The sequence below is a fragment of the Podarcis raffonei genome, chromosome 1 (genome assembly GCF_027172205.1).
Source record: "Podarcis raffonei isolate rPodRaf1 chromosome 1, rPodRaf1.pri, whole genome shotgun sequence".
Lineage (NCBI taxonomy): Eukaryota > Metazoa > Chordata > Lepidosauria > Squamata > Lacertidae > Podarcis > Podarcis raffonei.
Genome location: NC_070602.1, coordinates 29,811,674 through 29,823,589, shown reverse-complemented (window position 1 = coordinate 29,823,589; position 11,916 = coordinate 29,811,674). Strand labels below are relative to the sequence as shown.

General features: G+C 46.3%; 1 protein-coding gene across 1 annotated transcript in view; it reads left to right on the top strand.

Annotated features, from left to right (window-relative positions):
* The first annotated feature begins 4,614 nt into the window (after positions 1-4,614).
* The window catches only part of TMEM63C (transmembrane protein 63C), a 70,053-nt gene continuing 62,751 nt past the window's right edge, over positions 4,615-11,916 (top strand). Inside the window, exon 1 of the mRNA XM_053378606.1 lies at positions 4,615-5,161. The gene's annotated coding sequence lies outside the window, so the exon portion shown is untranslated. The remainder of the gene's footprint in view (positions 5,162-11,916) is intronic.

The following is an 11,916-nucleotide window of genomic DNA, read 5'->3' as shown; positions in this document are numbered from 1 at the left end:
TCTGGGGTTGTGGCGCTCATCTCGCTTTATTGGCCGAGGGAGCCAGCGTACAGCTTCCGGGTCATGTGGCCAGAATGACTAAGCCGCTTCTGGCGAACCAGAGCAGCGCACGGAAATGCCGTTTACCTTACCTATTTATCTACTTGCACTTTGACGTGCTTTTGAACTGCTAGGTTAGCAGGAGCTGGGATCAAACAATGGGAGCTCACCCCATCACAGGGATTTGAACCGCTGACCTTCTGATCGGCAAGTCCTAGGCTCTGTTGTTTGACCCACAGAGCCACCAGCATCTACATAAAACCACTGATGGGGTCATCCCAAGTTTTGGAGCATGGTGTCAGCAATATGCTGGTGACACACAGCTCTACATCTCCTTTGCACCTGCAGGCGAGGCAGTCGATGTGCTGGACTGCTGTCTTGAGTCAGTAATGGACTGGATGAGAGCCAACTAACTGAAGCCCAACCCAGATAAGACTGAGACACTGTAGGTGGTACCTAGACTGGATGGATGGGAGATTGCCTGCTCTGGATGGGGTTACACTCCCTCGTAGCTTGGATCCTTTGTTCAGGTGGCCTTGGTGGCGCAGAGTGCCTTCCATCAGCTTCAGCTGATGGCCCTATCTCTTTCTGAACAGATGTAATCTAACTTCTGTTGTCTTCGCTCTGGAGAGAGGTTGGGGGAAGGCAGGGCAGGCATGGTTGTCTTTAGTTGACTACAGCAAGATTTGTTGTCGTGTGTGGTGTATGTTTAGATATAAGTCTCCTTGTGTTCATTGTGGTCCAGGTGCCCCAATATGTTGTACTATTAAGAATTTTTGCTGGAGACTCAAATTTCAAGTGATGTTGATCACTTAGTTTGCCCGTAATTCACACAAATGAATGCCCTTCAAATATTACAAAAAAGAGACACTGTACCCCTGGATGGAAATATAGAATGCCCACATTTCCTGTAGCGCAAGAAGTATCATAGAGCTCCTGAGAGAAAGATGGAGAAATATATTCCAAGGGATGTATAAACTGGTTAAAATCACTGACTGTAAAATAGAGATTCTGTTTGACCAGTCGGTTATATACTTTGTTCTCTCTCTCTCTCTCTGAAATCACTGGGCTTAACTTTCCTGGATGTGTTGTGCTGGAACAGATTCCTTTATGATTTAAAAGCCAAGGAAGACCCCACCTCATGAGGCAATTGCACTGACATGAAGAAAGGTCAATATTTTGATTAAGGGGGTTAGATCTGGAATCAAAGGCAGACACCAAACATGGAACCCAAGGGTGACATTCTTACACAGCAACTCTTCCCAGCCAGGCTGTTCTTTAACGATTGATTTGCATTTATGAATATTTTATATAGGAGGCCGGGGCGCAGATGTGGAGCCTAAGTGGTATGCAATATTTTATTATTGTTGATTCTTTTTTAAACTGATGCAGTTTGGGGAATTAGTGATGTGTTATCCTTACAGTAACAGGCAAAAGCGATCAATAAATGTGATTTGGCAATATAGGATTCTGTATCTGAAACGAACAGGGAGTTCGAGGCTACATAACAGACTAAGCAGGCAAAAAAAAGCCACAAATACAGCATCTGTGAATCTTCTTCTTAGTAACATCCCAATCCTATCCCAACTAGGGGCCTTCCAGACTGCAACTCTGATCAGTCCCTGCTGTGCTTATATAGAGTTGAAATAAATGGATCTAGCAGTGCCTGATCTGGCCTGGGACCAGGATGTTTTGATCTTGTTCAGGTGGTTTTGTTTACTCAAGACAGCTAAGGAGGAGGGAATGAGGACAAAGGAAGCACAAGCTGAGTCATGCTATGACTCATCAGATTTAAAGACTTGATTCTCTTCTATAACTCTTCTTACGATTCAGCTGAGCCACTAGTTTTACCATTTAGTAGGATAAACTGGTACCAGCAGTTTCCAGGCAGATGATGGACTTCAAGTCATTCACTCTGTGCGCCAGATAGATTAGGCACTGGATTCCTCCTTTAGAACAAAATACCTTGACAGATCATTGCCTCCTAACTCACCTGATGCTGAACAACAGCTGTGGGGAACCAACAGGTCTAATTGGGCCTGCCAGTCTTCTCCATTTGGTCCATGGTGGCAAACAATGCCCACCTGCCATTTACCTGCTGTCATATGACATCAGGTGTGGGACAGTTAAAGGATTATCTAAGCAACCCGGTGCTAATTAGAGATAAGTTCTCCTCCTGCTCTTTATGCTGTGAACTGGCCTGGGATCTACAGGTGAGAGGTGGTATATAAACTGAATAAATAATAGCAACAATGATAATGGCAGCCTTCCTCCCCACTCTAGTACTTGGATTGGTAGCAGTAGAAATACTGCCTTTTACTCTTAAAGAGTAGGCCAAAGGATCTCTGATCTGAGTACTAAGCTCTATCATTGGAGATAACCCCTCTGCCTGCTCGCAAGGGGTTATCTCCAGTTTTAGTGCTGTAGTGCTTACTGTCAAGATGGGAAGATAAAACCCCTATCTAAAGAACATGCAGAGGGATCTTTCCCTGCCACCGCCACCAGAAATGGAAGAGTGGTTTTGCATGTGTTCTGGTGTGCAAGAGTTTATATGACTCTCTGCATGTGTGTGTGTGTGTGTGTAAAGGAGAGTGCTGTGTGCCCTGTGCTTGTGTATTCCTGACAATGGGGGGAAATCAAGGGGCATCCATTTGCGGAGGGGAGGGTGTTGCTTTGTGGTTTTTGCCCCCGCTTATGTTTGTCATATCCACCAAAGCAATGTGGCCTCCTGTAAGGTTGGGCAAATTCCAATTCATCGCTCATGCTGAAATCGATTTCACACCCCTGCTGTACAGTTTCTTCATTCAGCCAGCACCTGTACACAAAAACTCTAGATGTATTCAAATCATTTAATTGCAATTACTTCACAAGTTACATAACTCCTAAAACAGTGTGCTGAAGGATGAACTGCCTGATAAAGATGGTATCTGCAGGAGGCCCTCCTTAAAAATCATAGAATTGTAGAGTTAGAAAGGATCCCGAGGATCATCTAGTCCAACCCTTTACAATGCAGGAATCTTAACTATTATTAAGTAGCTTATTAACTAAATAATTCTCTGTAAATAACTCTGCAGAGAGCCACGGCTAGTCAGAGTAAACAGTACTGGACTACACTCTGACAAATAGCCTGACTCATAGGAACCAACTCCTAGGGGCTGGGGTTCCTTCGTCTCCCCCCCTCCTCACTGCCAAGAAAATATCAACCTCCCCAAAGTTAAGGGGCATTGCCATTCAAACGGGGGGGGGGTGCACTGCTTCTTGTGATCAATTATGCGGGGTGTAGCTTACCTGCCCCCTGCCATTTTATTCAAGCTGGTACCCCTAGTCTAACTCTCTTCTCTTGGGGGGGGCCCAATTAGTGCCAGTGCCTTCTGTTAAGATTTTGGGTGTAATCCTTGACGCCCCCCTTTCCATTAAGGCGCAGGTTACAGCAACAGCTAAGGCAATATTTTTCCATCTTTGCCGCATTAAGCAGCTGGTCTCTTACCTTTCCCGCCCCGATCTGGCCTCAGTGATCCATACGACGGTCACCTCCAGGCCTGACTACTGTAATTCGCTCTATGTGGGGCTGCCCTTGAAACTGTCCCAGAAACTCCAGCGGGTGCAGAATGCTGCAGCGAGGCTCCTCACGGGGTCCCTGCCATGGGAGCATATTCACCCAGTGCTTTACCAGTTGCACTGGCTCCCGGTGGAGTATAGGGTCAGGTTCAAGGTGCTGGTTTTGCCCTTTAAAGCCCTTTGTGGCTTAGGGCCCTCGTATTTATGGGACCGCCTCTCTTGGTATGCCCCACAGAGGACCTTAAGGTCCATGAAAAACCATAGTTTAGAGGTCCCGGGCCCTAAGGAAGTCAGACTATTCTCCACCAGTGATGGCTCCAACCATGAGACTAGGACCCTACAGGATTTAACCTCCTTTCGCAGGGCCTGTAAGACAGAGCGATTCCGCCTGGCCTTTAATTTGAATTCAGCCTGATCTTTTATTTCCCTTCTCTTCCCTCCCCCTCCCCTTTTATGAAGATTACCCGCTCTGAGACCCCACAGCTAATTCTCCCCTGGCCTCCTCGCTGGCCCAAGTATGGCCCAAGCCTTGGTGACTATCAAATTGATTTTTGAACTTTGAATTTTATTGTCATTCATGCTTTTATACTGTATTTTATGCTGCTTCTATGTTGTATTAAAATTAAGTGTTTTAAATTTGTGGTTAGCTGCCCTGAGCCTGGAAGGGCGGGGTATAAATATTATTATTATTATTATTATTATTATTATTATTATTATTATTATTATTAACTTGCTTTAACTACGTAAGAAATTCAGCTGATGATGCTCCCCCAACCGCTGCACTTCCGGGAAAGAGAAAGGTGCACCTGTTGGGCTACAGCCTGCAACGCGAAAACCCCAGAGCAGGATCGCTGATAGGTTGCGAGCTACCCTCGCGGAGGGAACGAGCCCTTGCCGCCGGCTCATGGGCATCTTTCGCGTTTTCGACGTGCTTCGGCTTTGCTCGGCAACTTGCAGAGAGTCCCTTCCCCGGGCATGCAACTCGGGAGCAAAGCGAGGGCCGAGGCGCGCATTCGCCGCCGCCGCCGCGTTGCAGGAGGGCAGGGCGGAGGCGGAACGGGAAGATCCCTCGCTGCCCGCTGCTCTTGCCTTCTCCCTCGAGGGAAGTCCGTCCTCTTCCTTCGTGCGGAGACCCCCGCTCGGGGAGAGGGGAGGCCGGGCTGGCGCGCCACCGCGGCCACGCCAGGATGCAGCTGCGCGGTCACGGCGCGCCGAGCGAACCCGGGAGGGGATGTGGGTGGGGCAGAGACTGGGTTTCTCTGCTCCAGTTCCTGAACGGCGCGAGTAGCCCTTTGCACTGATTCGGGAATTTAGCGACGGCCCCTTGCCTGGCGAAAAGTGGGTTTGTTATGGTCTCTCGCTGGGCGCCTGGAACAGCCTGACGCTGCAAACCGGAGCAGGTCTCCCCGAGCAAGTGTGCCGTTGATCTGGAGAGGGGAGACGCCGGGAAAAGCTGGCCCCAAAAAGTGTCTCCGGCGGCCGTCCTTCGGGAAAGCGTCCTTCGATTTCACGCCGGTGCAGGCGGGAGGGGCAAGCAAGATATCGGCTACCTTTTTTCTTCCAGGTAGGGGAGCAATTCTTTTTCAGCCTGGTCCTTTCTAATTTTTTTGCACGACTTCTGTGACCGGGGGTCTGCAGCGTCTCGTGAAGATGCGCGCAGAGCAGCCCGCCTCGGGTGGTGGTGGTGGTCCCAGAGGGGTTGGAGGAAGAAGGGAAGGGTTGTGTGCGCATATATTTCCAAATCACGAGGCAGGAATGGCTTGGGAGGCCGTCAGGAAACCACCACCACCGACCTAAGCTAGTCATAGGGATGTGTGTTCTCCTTAGGGTCCGCGTTGCTGCGGCGAGAGATCCCATGGGAAAGGAGAGGAGGGGCTTTGCACTAGGGGCGGGGGTGGTTTGTCTGCCTGCAATGATCAGAGGAGCAGACATGGGGAATCTCCTCTGCTCGCGGACCCTGCTTAGGCTGGCAAGCAGCGGCGAACATGCGGTTGTAGTTGTAGGGCAGGAAGCATAAAGAAAACCCCAGCCAAAGAGTAGTGCCTTTGGGCCTTGTTTTTGGTCTGGTGGCGACATCTGTACAGCCACAATCTGAAACAGGATGGGCACCACAGAAAGGGCATGGAAATAAAAGCAGCTTCAGAAAGGAAAGAGATGCACATGTGTATGGTTTTAAAATAAAATAAAATGTGAGTGGGCCTAGTTGCTCCTTTATTGGAACTGGTGCTGACTATTGATGAAAGAATAAAAACCTTGCCGCTTGCATAAGTTTGGCAGAGTGATCTTAAACTACAATTTCTAAATGGTAATAGATTCTGTGCCAGCTGTCTACGTATTTATGAGGCACCTGTGCTGACATTTGAGGCTTAAAGCTGCAGTCCCACTTACCTGGGAGAACGTCCAATTTAACTCAGTGGAACATACTTCTGAATAAATGGCTTGCACCCAAATATCTGAAAGAGTGCCGCTTCTGTAAGTGTCAAGATCAGCAGTAAGGGCAGGTTGGGGGCACTGTCCTCAGGAGTTTGGGGTGTCGGCCCAGGAGAGCATTCTTTGTGGCAACCCCTAAATTATGGAATTTCCTCCCCACATTGGTGCGACCAGTGCCTTCATTATGTAGGTTGCATGAAGATGGACCTCTTACCCTGGCCTTTTGACTCCTGGTATTATGTGTGTGTGTGAGAGAGAGATACGCATTTTAAGACCTACTGCATTCTTTTGACTGTAATTTGTTTTGAACTGTTTTTAATATTTAATTTTAAAATTGCTGCAAACCATCCTGGGATGGATAAGAAATCTAATGAGTAATAAAATAAATAAAGACATGTATAGGATTGTACTATAAGCCTCAGGTACTATTTTGAAGGCATTGACTCAGCCCTGGAGTATATTAGCAAGTGATAGAAAGGACAATACTGAGTTAATTTCTGTCATAAACAGCTAAGTTTCCCCAAGTTAGGAGGGGCAAGGCTTCCCATTTACACACTATGCCTTGTAGGCAGGCTTGATCATCACAATCTCCTTTTCCCTCTCTTCTTTTTAAAAAAGAAAGTAAGCACTGACAGAGGCCTAGTTGGGCATCACCATTTTTGACTGCAGGTGTTGGGCTTGTACAATTGAGTGCTCCTCCCTTCAGAAACAAAAAGCATCTCAGAGGGAGAAGACTCAAATAGAACCCCTCTCCATGACTTCTAGTTACTTGCATGGAGGGATTTTTATTTTTATTTTTTGGTATGGAAGAACAATCCAACCTGTGAGATACTCACCTGCCCTCTGTGGTGGTACAGCTCAGACACAAGTTTACCATAATGTGAAGAATTTGACAAATCTATACCTAATCCTGAAGCAACTATTACTGCACTAGTTGGGCTGCAATATCATCTAGGACCTTTGCTTTAATATGCTGATTTAAAAAATAAAATAAATGCATTGACCCATAGGAGAGGAACTCCCAAATGATGAATTGGGATCTCCTGCCAGCTGTGGAAACTTTTTGGGATGGTAGGCTGTGATCCAGGAATTTTCATTTCAGGGACAGTGGTGGGAAGTTAGTTCAGTACAAAGATAATATTTTCACAGTGGTGACCTATGAAAGGAATTTTCAAAACCCACTTTTGATTTCAGAGCACGTAACACCCCACTGTACTATGCTTATAATACCTGGAACACATAGGAACCTATCTTATATCAAACCAGGCTATTTGTCTCTGTAGCTCAGTATTGCCTTTTTAATGGATATTCACAGGTGCTTTAGTTGAGATTCCTGCATTTCAAGGGGTGTGTGGATTAGATTGCCCTTGGGAGTCTCATCCAACTCTATGATTCTATAATCATGTGGACACATAATGCATTTTTGAGGGAGTCCTGTGGGCTGCCCTGCCTCTGTTCACTTCTCTCCCTCAAATCACACACACATCTGAGAGACAGAAAAAGAGAAAGCATGTGCACACATATTTCACTTTTCCAAGTGATTGGGGTAAAATTCAGATCTAGTAGAATTAATCTGAGCCTTGAATAGAACATGAGAGCTGAAAGAGGAAGTAGGGAAGAGTGCCACTCTTGCAGCTTCCTCCGGCAACTCTATGTACTTTTCAAGGGAGAAAAAGGTAACAACCCTCATCACCTCACAACCAAGAGAGCAGCGAAGGGGAAGGTCCCGCAGAGACTCTGTAGGAGTCAGGAGGAGGTGTCAAGGGTGCACCTGCATGCTCATGAGCACAGTGTTGGTGACCCCTGGCCTGCTCTCACTGGCCGTTCCTCTACAACAGCTTAGGCAACCTTCAGCCCTCCAGATGTTTTGGCCTACAACTCCCATGATCCCTAGCTAGCAGGACCAGTGGTCAGGGATGATGGGAATTGTAGTCCAAAATGTCTGGAGGGCCAAAGGTTGCCTATGCCTGCTCTACAAGGACTGAGGCAGGAGTCCTTTCCATCTTTTAAACTGGAGAAGCCACGAATTGAAGTTGGGACTTTCTGCTGATGCTCAGCTATTGATCTACGGCTTTGCCCCTACGATCACCCTGTGGTTCATAACTTCTATATCCTTGTATGACGGCCCTAATCATGAGTGCTTTGTGGATGAATTCTATGACTGCTGGAACGGGAGTAGCTTCTGCACTGGGCCTGATGAGCTAATCAGAAACACAGAGACCATAAAACCTGCCGAGCTCCTTTATAGTTTGCTTGCATAGGGAGTCGGTACTCTCAGAATGTCAGTATATTTTCTCCTGCTGAAGCTTTTTCTAAACTCTTTGGTGATGTTTGGCCTCTTCCTCACACCCACGCCTCTTTAGGAATCCATTGAAGTGAACTACATGGCACCTGCCTTTTCTTATCACTGCTCTTTATTCTGGGCCTGTATTTATTATCGCATCAAGTGCATGAACCTTCCTGGAAGAGGAGGAGGGCGTGTCTTGAATACACATCTCAGTCTACTGCAGTGCCGTAACCTGTGGCTGCTGGGAAGATTGGTTCAAGCCACTGCCACCCACCATGGCTTCTGAGATGCTCCTTGCATAGTGTCAGTTGGCTCACCATAGCCACCAGGATTAGAAATTTCCTCTTCTCTAAAATGGAAACTACAATTCTCCGCTTGTTCTGGGATACAACATGGGTGTTTAAAGATATGTATGTTTGTAGGAAACCATGGCACACCAACAGTGAACACAGTTGCTTTCCAGAGTGGTCCTGCTTAAACTCCAGGCCCCTGGGAAATCTGTGAAATGATATATAATGAACTGAATAAAATGTTTAAAATAACTTTTAATTAAAAAAAAACAACAACAGGAGCTTTTCTGTTAGGGATAGTGAATATAGAGATTCCGAAGGACCCTAAAAATTTGTGTATGCCACAACTGCAGCCAGAATGGTGTTTGCCCAGAGGTGGAAAGAAGATGTTATACCAGCTAAGGAAGTATGGCTGATTAAATTGATGGATTGTGCCAAAATGGCAAAACTGACAGGTGTAATAAGAAACCAAGAGGGATTTTTTTATTTAAAAAAAAAGGTGAGGAAAATTTGTAGCATATTTGAAAAATTCTGGCGTACAAACAAGTTCATTAGCAGTTAAAATTGTACTAAGATAAATAGAAGAATAACTTTAAAAAGTGGAATAAAGTGGAAAATGCAGTGTTAATTTAAATTAGAAAAGGAACCACAAAAGGGGGTGGGGGGGAGGGAAGTAAAATATTCAATTGTATTGGAGGTATGTGTTTGTAAGGTGTGTATTTGTCAACTTGTGAAAAACGGAAAATAAAATTTATATAAAAAATAAATAAACAAACTCCAGGCCCCTGGGGTGAAGTTCAGGGCGGGAAAATCGTCTCCTATAAATAGGGTGTAGTGATCCAATTTTGCCTCCCCCGTACTACCTTGAAGGAATCTGTATTTCAGCGCCGTGAGATTCTTGCTTGTTTCTGATTTGCAGTGAAAGAAAAGTGGCCGTAAATCACAATAAAAGCGACAAGAGGGATGCAGATGCCTGGGAATGCTGGCGCTGCAGGGTATGACGGGTTATATTGGTGCATTGTTGCCCAGCAGCATCTCTCGATGCCATGGCAACCTTATTGGTGTGCAATATACACTGTTTTTCTGGCCGGATGGTAAACAGATGGGGGGGGGGAGTTGTTGGAAGAGGTCGCAGAAAAGGGTGTGTTGTAACTGGATGTTGAGCAAAGACGTGGTCATCTTAATTCTGGATTAGCAATCAGTTATCTCTCTTCTTTCTTTATTAACATACAGTGGTACCTCAAGTTACAAACTCCTCAGGTTACAAACGCTTCAGGTTATAAACTCTGCTAACCTGAAAGAGTTACCTTGAGTTGAGAACTTTGCCCCAGGATGAGAACGGAAATCGTGTGCCGGCGACACAGCAGAAGCAAGAGGCCCCATTAGCGAAAGCACGCCTCTAGTTAAGAACAGTTTCAGGTTAAGAACAGACCTCCAAAACGAATTAAATTCGTAACTAGTGGTACCACTGTACTTCTAAGGTGTGTGGCAGCAGGTCAGTTCCTGTCCTGCTATATCTATCAAAGGCTTCATTTTTAAAAGCGTTGGTAGGGTTTGTTCCTGTCATGTTCTTAGCACTTTGTAGCGTTCTACTGAAATGTACCATCGCCACGTGAGTAACAGGTGCACACACATCCTCAAAGCTGTTGTGGTGGCAGTCTATTACTACAAGTTAAGGAATTTAGGCCATGTCACCTTGCAGATGGGGAAGACAGTTAACAGGAGAGTGCCTCCTTCTGGAAATCCATTGCCATGTTTGACATACTGCTCCTCTAGGAATATGCTCGTTTGGGAGAGAAGTTGGCCAGTGGTGTAGTGGTCCGGGGTTGCAGGGGACCTGTTCCTATTCGGCAGCAGGGTCCCTGTCTCCGGTATCCAAAGCTACAAGGTGCTTCAGTTTCAAGAGAATGGTATGCAGGTTCTGCTATGCACAACGGAACTTTATGAAAAATGCAGTTTAAGTGCCTCTGAAAGAAGATATTGCAGCACTGCAAATCATTTGCCCATGTATGTGTGCAGAAAACAGTGGATCTGGCTGAAAGGCTAGATCTGTATTGATTGGTGCAATGCACCCCCAATATTTATTATTGCGTAATTATAATTTTATTGTATAATCTTAGAAGTGGCAAGACTGTGAAGGGACATGGCTGTAACTATCATGAAGGGATTTTGCCAGTACACTACTGCTGAATCCAGGCTGCTGGTGTTGCAGTGCATGGGAGTGTAATAATATTCAGATGTCTGCCACAGACCTACTGGCCTCCTGTGCTTTTTCATAGCCACAAGAAGTTGATAGATTGGAACTGTCATCTCCTTTATTTTGGTCTTCAGGCCCTGGAGCTGCTTCAAGCTGTTCCTAGCCTGGTCGGAACACATCCTAAAAGCTTGGGAATGAGGAAGACTGTTTTGTAGTGGTGGTTGAGCTAGGATTTGAGCAGGGTTATGGGAGCCACCCGCCTTTTCATAGCAGCAGACTGTTTGGCAGGCAGCAACCGCAGCTCAACAGTAGAATTGTAGAGTTGGAAGGGACCACGAGGGTCATCTAGTCCAACCCCCCTGCAATGCAGGAATCTTTTGCCCTACGTGGGGCTCGAACCCACGACTCTCAGACTAAGAGTCTCATGCTGTCCCCACTGAGCTATCCCAGGCCCAGAACACTTGCTTTGAATGCAGGTCACAGGTTCAATCCTTGGCACCTCCAGTTAAAAGGATCAGCTAGGCTGGGGTGGGAGAAACCTTTTCAAGAGACCCTGGAAAGCCACTGCCAGTCTGAGTAGACGGGGCTGAGCTTGCTAGATCAGTGGGCAGGTAGTATAAGCTACCAGCTTAAATTCATACAACAGAGCAGAAAGGAATTGCATTGGAGCTGTGCATTTCTTAATTCGCCCATCCTGCCCCTCACCTTTGACAGAGCTAGGACTTCAGCTCCAGCATTCCTGCTTAGAAGTGGAGATTAGTTCCTCTGCTGCAGATGAATAAATATCCTCCTCCCTCAGGTTTTCACTTGGGAGGCTCAATTAGATTTACAGTGTTGTGCAGACTAAAACCGGGCCACAGACCCACATGCCTTTTCTTCGAGCATACAGAATTATGCATTGTTCCAGTGATCTTGTTTTCCTCCTCTCCTCTCCTCTCCTTAGCAAGGGGAGGAGGAAGCCAAGTTTGAAAATGGTGTGTCAGTGTTTGTGGTTATTGTAAATTGCTGCGAAATAAGCCTCTTCATGACTATTTTCACTGTGGATTGATGGGACTATGACATGTTTTAAAATGGGAGCTGTAGTTTTTCAAACGGACACAGACACAGTTGTTTCA